The sequence below is a fragment of the Aythya marila genome (genome assembly GCF_965140915.1).
Source record: "Aythya marila genome assembly, chromosome: 11".
Classification (NCBI taxonomy): Eukaryota; Metazoa; Chordata; class Aves; order Anseriformes; family Anatidae; genus Aythya; species Aythya marila.
Window position 1 is genome coordinate 15,113,787 of NC_139052.1, and position 6,000 is coordinate 15,119,786.

At 53.4% G+C, this 6,000-nt stretch overlaps 1 protein-coding gene across 10 annotated transcripts in view; it reads right to left on the bottom strand.

Moving 5' to 3' along the window:
- The window catches only part of AKAP13 (A-kinase anchoring protein 13), a 217,491-nt gene extending 213,474 nt beyond the window's left edge, over window positions 1–4,017 (bottom strand). For all 10 annotated transcript variants that reach the window (XM_082768863.1, XM_082768865.1, XM_082768870.1 and 7 more), the window contains exon 1: window positions 3,889–4,017. The gene's annotated coding sequence lies outside the window, so the exon portion shown is untranslated. The remainder of the gene's footprint in view (window positions 1–3,888) is intronic.
- Between the last annotated feature and the right edge of the window lie 1,983 nt (window positions 4,018–6,000).

Consider the following 6,000-nt stretch of genomic DNA (forward strand, 5'->3'; position numbering starts at 1 on the left):
TCCGAGGTTAGGGTAACCCTGACAAAGTTTTACCTATTGCCTGCTTCACCACAATCTCTGGGAAGGAATGAAGCTGTTTACTGGCTCCGTGGTGTCACGGCAGATTTGTCACGTAGACAGCAACCGAGAAGTCACCCTGCTGGCGTGGCAAAGGGAATGGGCCATAAATATATAAAGGTAGATGTTTTCCACAAAGATCCGTACAGCTTGAACGCAGCAACAAGTTCCCAGCCTAGCTGCTTTCCCTGGAGTGCTGCCATCCCATTTTCTTATCGCTAACCAAAGTAACTAACCAGCTAACTCCAAGTGATGGGCTTTACCTTCCAGATCTACATTAAAGTCATTTGCAAGGGAGAAAGGTGGTTTTAAAATAAATAAATAAATAAAGAGGCAAGAGGATGGTGTGCCACATCCCTGGCTTTGTGTTCAAAAGCAGCCAAGAACTGCGATGCCAGGCTGCGGCACCACGATTTAAGTGTTTGAGTTTTCGGTAAGTACTAGGAGTAGCTGATTCCCGCCCCACATCTAATTGTTGTCAGCAGTTTTCAAGGGGAAAAAAAAAAAAAAAAAAGGTGAAAGGCAACTACATTTTTTTGTAAACATCTGATGGTGTCTAACACCCTAACAAAAAGTTTTGGTTTAGAGAAGCGTGGTGCTTTCTGGAAATGACCGTGCAGGTGGTGCATGCCAGGCTCCCAGGCAGGCTGTATCCCCCGTGGTGAGCCACAGCCAAACTGTATTTACGTCCACAGAGCTACCAGCTGCTCCACAAAGTCACTTATTACCTTCATCCCATGGGTGATCATCGCAAGCAAGCAACAAACAAGCACTTGGCACCCGGCAATCCCAAGCTGCAGGCTGCGAGGTGCTTCCCACTTGAGCTGCGTGGCCGTTCAGCCTTTTGTGTGCCTGCAAACAGGATGCTGCCGACGTTCCCCTCTGCCTGGAAAGCAGGTCAACACCACCAAACCACTACCCATCAACCTGCTAAAATACGGGGCCACGATCACTCAGGGAGAGCAAATCGCATCCTGGCAGCCTCCTGCACTACCCAGCCTTTCACCCCAGTTGTTAACTTCTGCACGCTGCCTGCCATCACTAGCAAAACCAAACCCAAAGATTCTCCGTACTTATCAGCTACGTGGTTCAATTTACCACGGGCTACTTGTTGCCTGTGTGGGGAACCCCCACAGAAATAATATTTAATAGCACTCGCATAGATTACAGATAACAAGCTAGAGCACTAAGCAGGAAGGCTTCCAGGCTGCTTCAAGGACTGTTTTACAGGCAAGTGGAACATCACCAAATACCGGGCAGAGAAAACTGATCTGTTGGTGTCCTGGATAAGGAGAGGAAAAGAAATACGTACAGCATGCACAACGACTTCCACTGACCATTTTTCTGTTCAGCAGCTATCTGTTAAAACTTCTTACGCCAGCAGAAGGCTCTATGAAAGCCCCCGCTGCCCTCGTAACACTGCCAGTAAGCCTACCAGTGTTTTTCTCCTCTGGTATAATTTATAGAGCGCTGCCCTACCTCATGCTTTGGATAGAATAACCAGATTCCTTTAACAGCACTTAATCCCCCTCTCAGTACAGAAGTGTACCCTGGACCAGAACACGGCTTAGTCAGGAGCGTATCCTGCTGAGAGATTAGCAGCAAGTTCTGCGTGAGCCTGCATCCAACAGCTTCCCCACACAGCCTATGTTTAAAACCCTCCATTTACCTGGCAGGGCTCTATTTGTATGAAAAGCTGGGACTTTTCAACTGCGTTTTTCCTCCTCTGCTGCTGTGGGGCTGTAAATCATGAACACCAAGCTCCTGCCTGGCTCTCCGGCCCCCATTCCTCCACGCATTGCCACGTCCTCACCTTTTGGACCGTGCTGACCATCCCTTGGCCCCCGGACCTGGTTGCCAGACACGGGCTGGAGCACGGGGCTGACACGGTGCCGCGCTACCTGCGGGGAGACTTGTAAATCAGGCTGCCTGCAGAACCCGTCTGCCTTGCCCAACTCCACATCCGTGCCCTTCTAGCAACAGCCCCAGGCCAGCCTGTCTGCCCAGCGCCGGGCAGCGCCGAGAGGACAGACGGGAGACGCGCCAGGCTCACGCCATAAGCACCAAGATAGGTACATGTTTGAACCCGTGCCAAGGGACAACGCACGCCTGGGTTATCCTCACCTTGCTTAACGCACCCGTACCCTGCTACGAGGCCTGGAAATCACAAAAAAAAAAAAAAAAAAAAGGGAAAAAAAGGGTCCAAGCAAAATATCTCACCACGAAAGGTGACAGCCTGGAACCGCAGTGGTGTAGCAAGAGCCCTCTGCGTGAATGGGTGCTCCTCTAGCACAGACAGCTTCTGCCCACAGACACGGATGTTGTGAGGTTAATGTCAATCTACACCCACTGCTAGGATATCTCTGAATAAAATACACCTCCTCTAACACGGCGCTAACTGAATCACGCGTGCCTTACCTTCATGGGACTGTGAGGAACTCGGTTCACCTCCGCAGTCCCCCTACAACTTGGCAAGGGTGTGCAAAGCACCAAAAGCACGCCAGGCAAGGGAGGGATTTTCAGCTGAAGAGAGTCACCACCGGGGGAAATAATGTAGTTTGGCCTTTTAAAACCACTGAGATTACATTAGCTGAAACTGCCAGCACACGAGACACTCACAGATCTCAGAGCAACTGTCTAAACTCAGCGCTGAAGCTACATGCTTTACATATTTCTACTGCACCGCATATCTCCATGAGCACCTACAGTTTTATGGCTGACACGGGTTGCAGGGAACACCGCAGCTACCAACTGTCCCGCACGAGCCCAGCATTCATAATCCCTTTATCAAGACCCCGTCTGGTCGTCCACAACCAGCACAGAACACCCTTACGAACTTTTTAAAGCACTTTTTCTCTCCTGAGCTCCAGCTAATGAGCAGCCCTGCGAAGGACACAGGGCAGAGCCCATTACAGAGGTCAGCAAAACTCGGCTCCACTAATCCCAGCTCCTTTCCATGACTTGTGGGGATAACGCGGCCACGGCCGGTGGATTAACCAGCTCGGACAATTCGCAGGTGAAGAAACGAGCAGGCTTTCACAATCCTCACCCAGGAATCATCGCAGTGGCTTTAGGAGAAGCGGGGCTCCCCTCGAGCACATTTTCCAGCAGCAGGGCGACCCCACAACAAGAGCCCCCCAGCCACGACCCCCTGCCTGGCTCCAACAACCCACTGAGCCCCAAAGGTGGGAAAAAAACAAACAAGAACAGAGGAAATTGATTGAAAACTCGGATTACTTTCTCAGCAAAACCCAAACAAACTAAGATACAAAGTTGCATCAGCGAAGCTCGAGGTTTTGTTGATTTCTCCCCCCCCAGCAGCACATCAATGGGCTGAATAGCGAGGAGGGAGGCTGGGGGCCAGCCGGGGGGGGTGTTTGTGTGTATATATGCGTGTGTTTGTGTAGATCTGGGTGTATTTATGTATTTCTGGGGGTGTGTTCGTGTGCTCCCCCCCCCCGCAGCAGCCCGGGCACACGGCCGGGGGTCGCTCCCCCCCCTCTCCCCCGGGCAGCCCGCAGACAATAGGGGCGGGAGCAGGCGAGGCGCGGCGCGCCAGCAAAGAAGCGAAAAGTAAAGGAAAAGAGTGAGAATTAAGGGGAAAAAAATAAATAAATAAAATAAAACGAAAAAAGCACGCGAGGCTGAGCGGCTCCGCACGAAGTTGCGCGGAGAAAAGCCCCGAGGAAGAGGAGGAGGAGGAAGGGCGGGGAAGTGTCCGAGGGACCGCGGAGGGGCCCCGCTCCCTCACCACCCCAAAAGACCCCCTCTTATCCCCCTAAACCCCCTCCCCATCCTCCGCAAAAACTCCTGCGGGGCGCACACACTCACCCCACGGCGGGCGGGCGGCTTCGCCCCCTGGCAGCAGCGGGGCCGGGAGGGAAGGGAGAAGGGACAGGGGACGGGGAGAAGGGAAAGGGAAAAGGAGGGGGGGGAAAGGAGATGGGAAAGGAGGGAGGGGGGTGGGAAAAGCGGCCGGGCCGGGTGCTCTCCGCCCGGGGAGGCGGGCAGGAAGGAGGGCCGGGGGCTGCGGGCTGCGAGCCGAGAGCCGCCGCCGTGCCCGCCCCCGAGCCGCCAGCCCGCATGCGCCGCCCGCCGGGCCGGGCCGGGCCGGGCCGCCCCCGGGCAGGGGGCAGCGGGTGGGGAACGGGCAGTGCCCGGCCGAGGGCTTGGGGTCGGTTGGGTTTCAGCCCAGAGACCCCCGGGTGAAGCGGGTCTGTTGGGGAGTGGCACCCCCGCACCCCCCCCCCCCGGCCACCTGGCTGGCCCCGCTCGTTGGGCTCGCTGAGGTTTGGGTGTTTCTGGTGCGAAAAGAAGCAGAGAACTTTTTTTATTATTATTTTTAATTCTTTTTTAATGTGCACTTTTATTTTATTTTATTTTATTTTATTTTATTTTATTTTATTTTATTTTATTTTATTTTATTTTATTTTATTTTAATTTTACTTAAAGGGGATACTTCCTCCCCACGCGCTGGCCGGGAGCTTTAATGGCTTGTTTAGCTTGGTGGTACACTACTGCTGGCGTGTCCACCTCCTGCAATGGATAAGGCCTCTCCCAGCACAAGCTGATCTGCTGCACGCACACGCTGCACATCGCTTCCTAGCACAAAATCCAGCAGCTCCACTCGTGCCCCACAGGGACAGCCTGCGGCCCCGTCCTGCTCCGCAGCACCTTCCCGCTGCTCTGCTGCATGAGGTGTGGAGTTTGATCCAGGACGATCTCCCTCGCTGTTCCCGTGCCTTGCCCCAGAAGATGGTGGCAATGGCAACCCACCGTCAGCAGACGCATTCATGTGGCCTGTGGTCCGCGTGTGGCTAGGTTTGAGGAGGCCTCTGGAAAGAAGATGCACGAGCAGTTGTGGCGGTGACCTGCCTTTAGTTAGCGTTTATGATGGAAGCTCTTGGAAATGAGTTCATGTGGTGGCCCAACGTTTCCCCTCTGCTTAACCTACTGCACACAGATGCATCCTGCTAGCCCTGGTGGTGGCCAGGCGATCATGGCCACAAAGACAGCGGTCACGCTGAGTTACTCGTGCGATTCCTGTCGCACTAAAGCTGGGCAGTCTCACCTCACTGTAGCTGACCCCAAAAACACTTGCTGTACTTCCCAAAAAGACCTTGCTGCTGGCCAGAGAGCTGGACAAAGGATGCGGGTAATTTCTGTACCTGGTGTGCTCTCTCTGGAGAATAAAAACAATAACACTGAGCTGTGTACAGTGGAGATTTCCTGCTGAAAGTGCTCTGGCATCGTCTTCCAAGGTGTGCAGCGCTGATCCTGTTTAAATCAACTGAAATAATAAAAAAGGTTTCACCCCTTGTGCAATGTGATCATCTGGAGGCTGAAATGTACTGACACTGTACGCCCTTTTAAACCAGGATGTAAAGCAATAATTTCTCATACATGGCTCCAGAAGGGTGAGGCATCTGAGAGCAGGGATACTGGAAATACAGTTTAACTTGCCTTCCTCCCATCCCTGTAAGAAGGGCGTACGAGAGGAACACTCAGAAGTTCCCAGACTCAACAAGGGGACGGCACAGGATGGCTCAGGAAAGAGCACCATCTAGTGAAAAGCCACCTCCTGCAGAAACTCTGTCCCCTCCGAGTCTCCAACCAAACAATGACTAACCCAGCCCAGCCCAGCCCAACCTACCTCATAACGTGAGGCAATCAGGAGGAGGTAGCATGGTGACAGATAACAGGTGCCTAAAATTTTCCATAACACACGCTCCGAGATCTGGAGCTTTACCCTCCTGGCCGTCCATCAAGGGCAAGTTTCTTCTCTGCTTGGTGGCCCCAACCTGGCGAGCCAACCTCTGTCTGTGGCTGCCTCTTCAGGGCTGGCATGGCCCCAGGCCTGCTGAAGGCCCCAGCCATGTCTTGAGGATCAGAAGGCAAGCAAAGGGCTGCAAATAGTTCAGAGAGGCTTTGCACATGAGGATA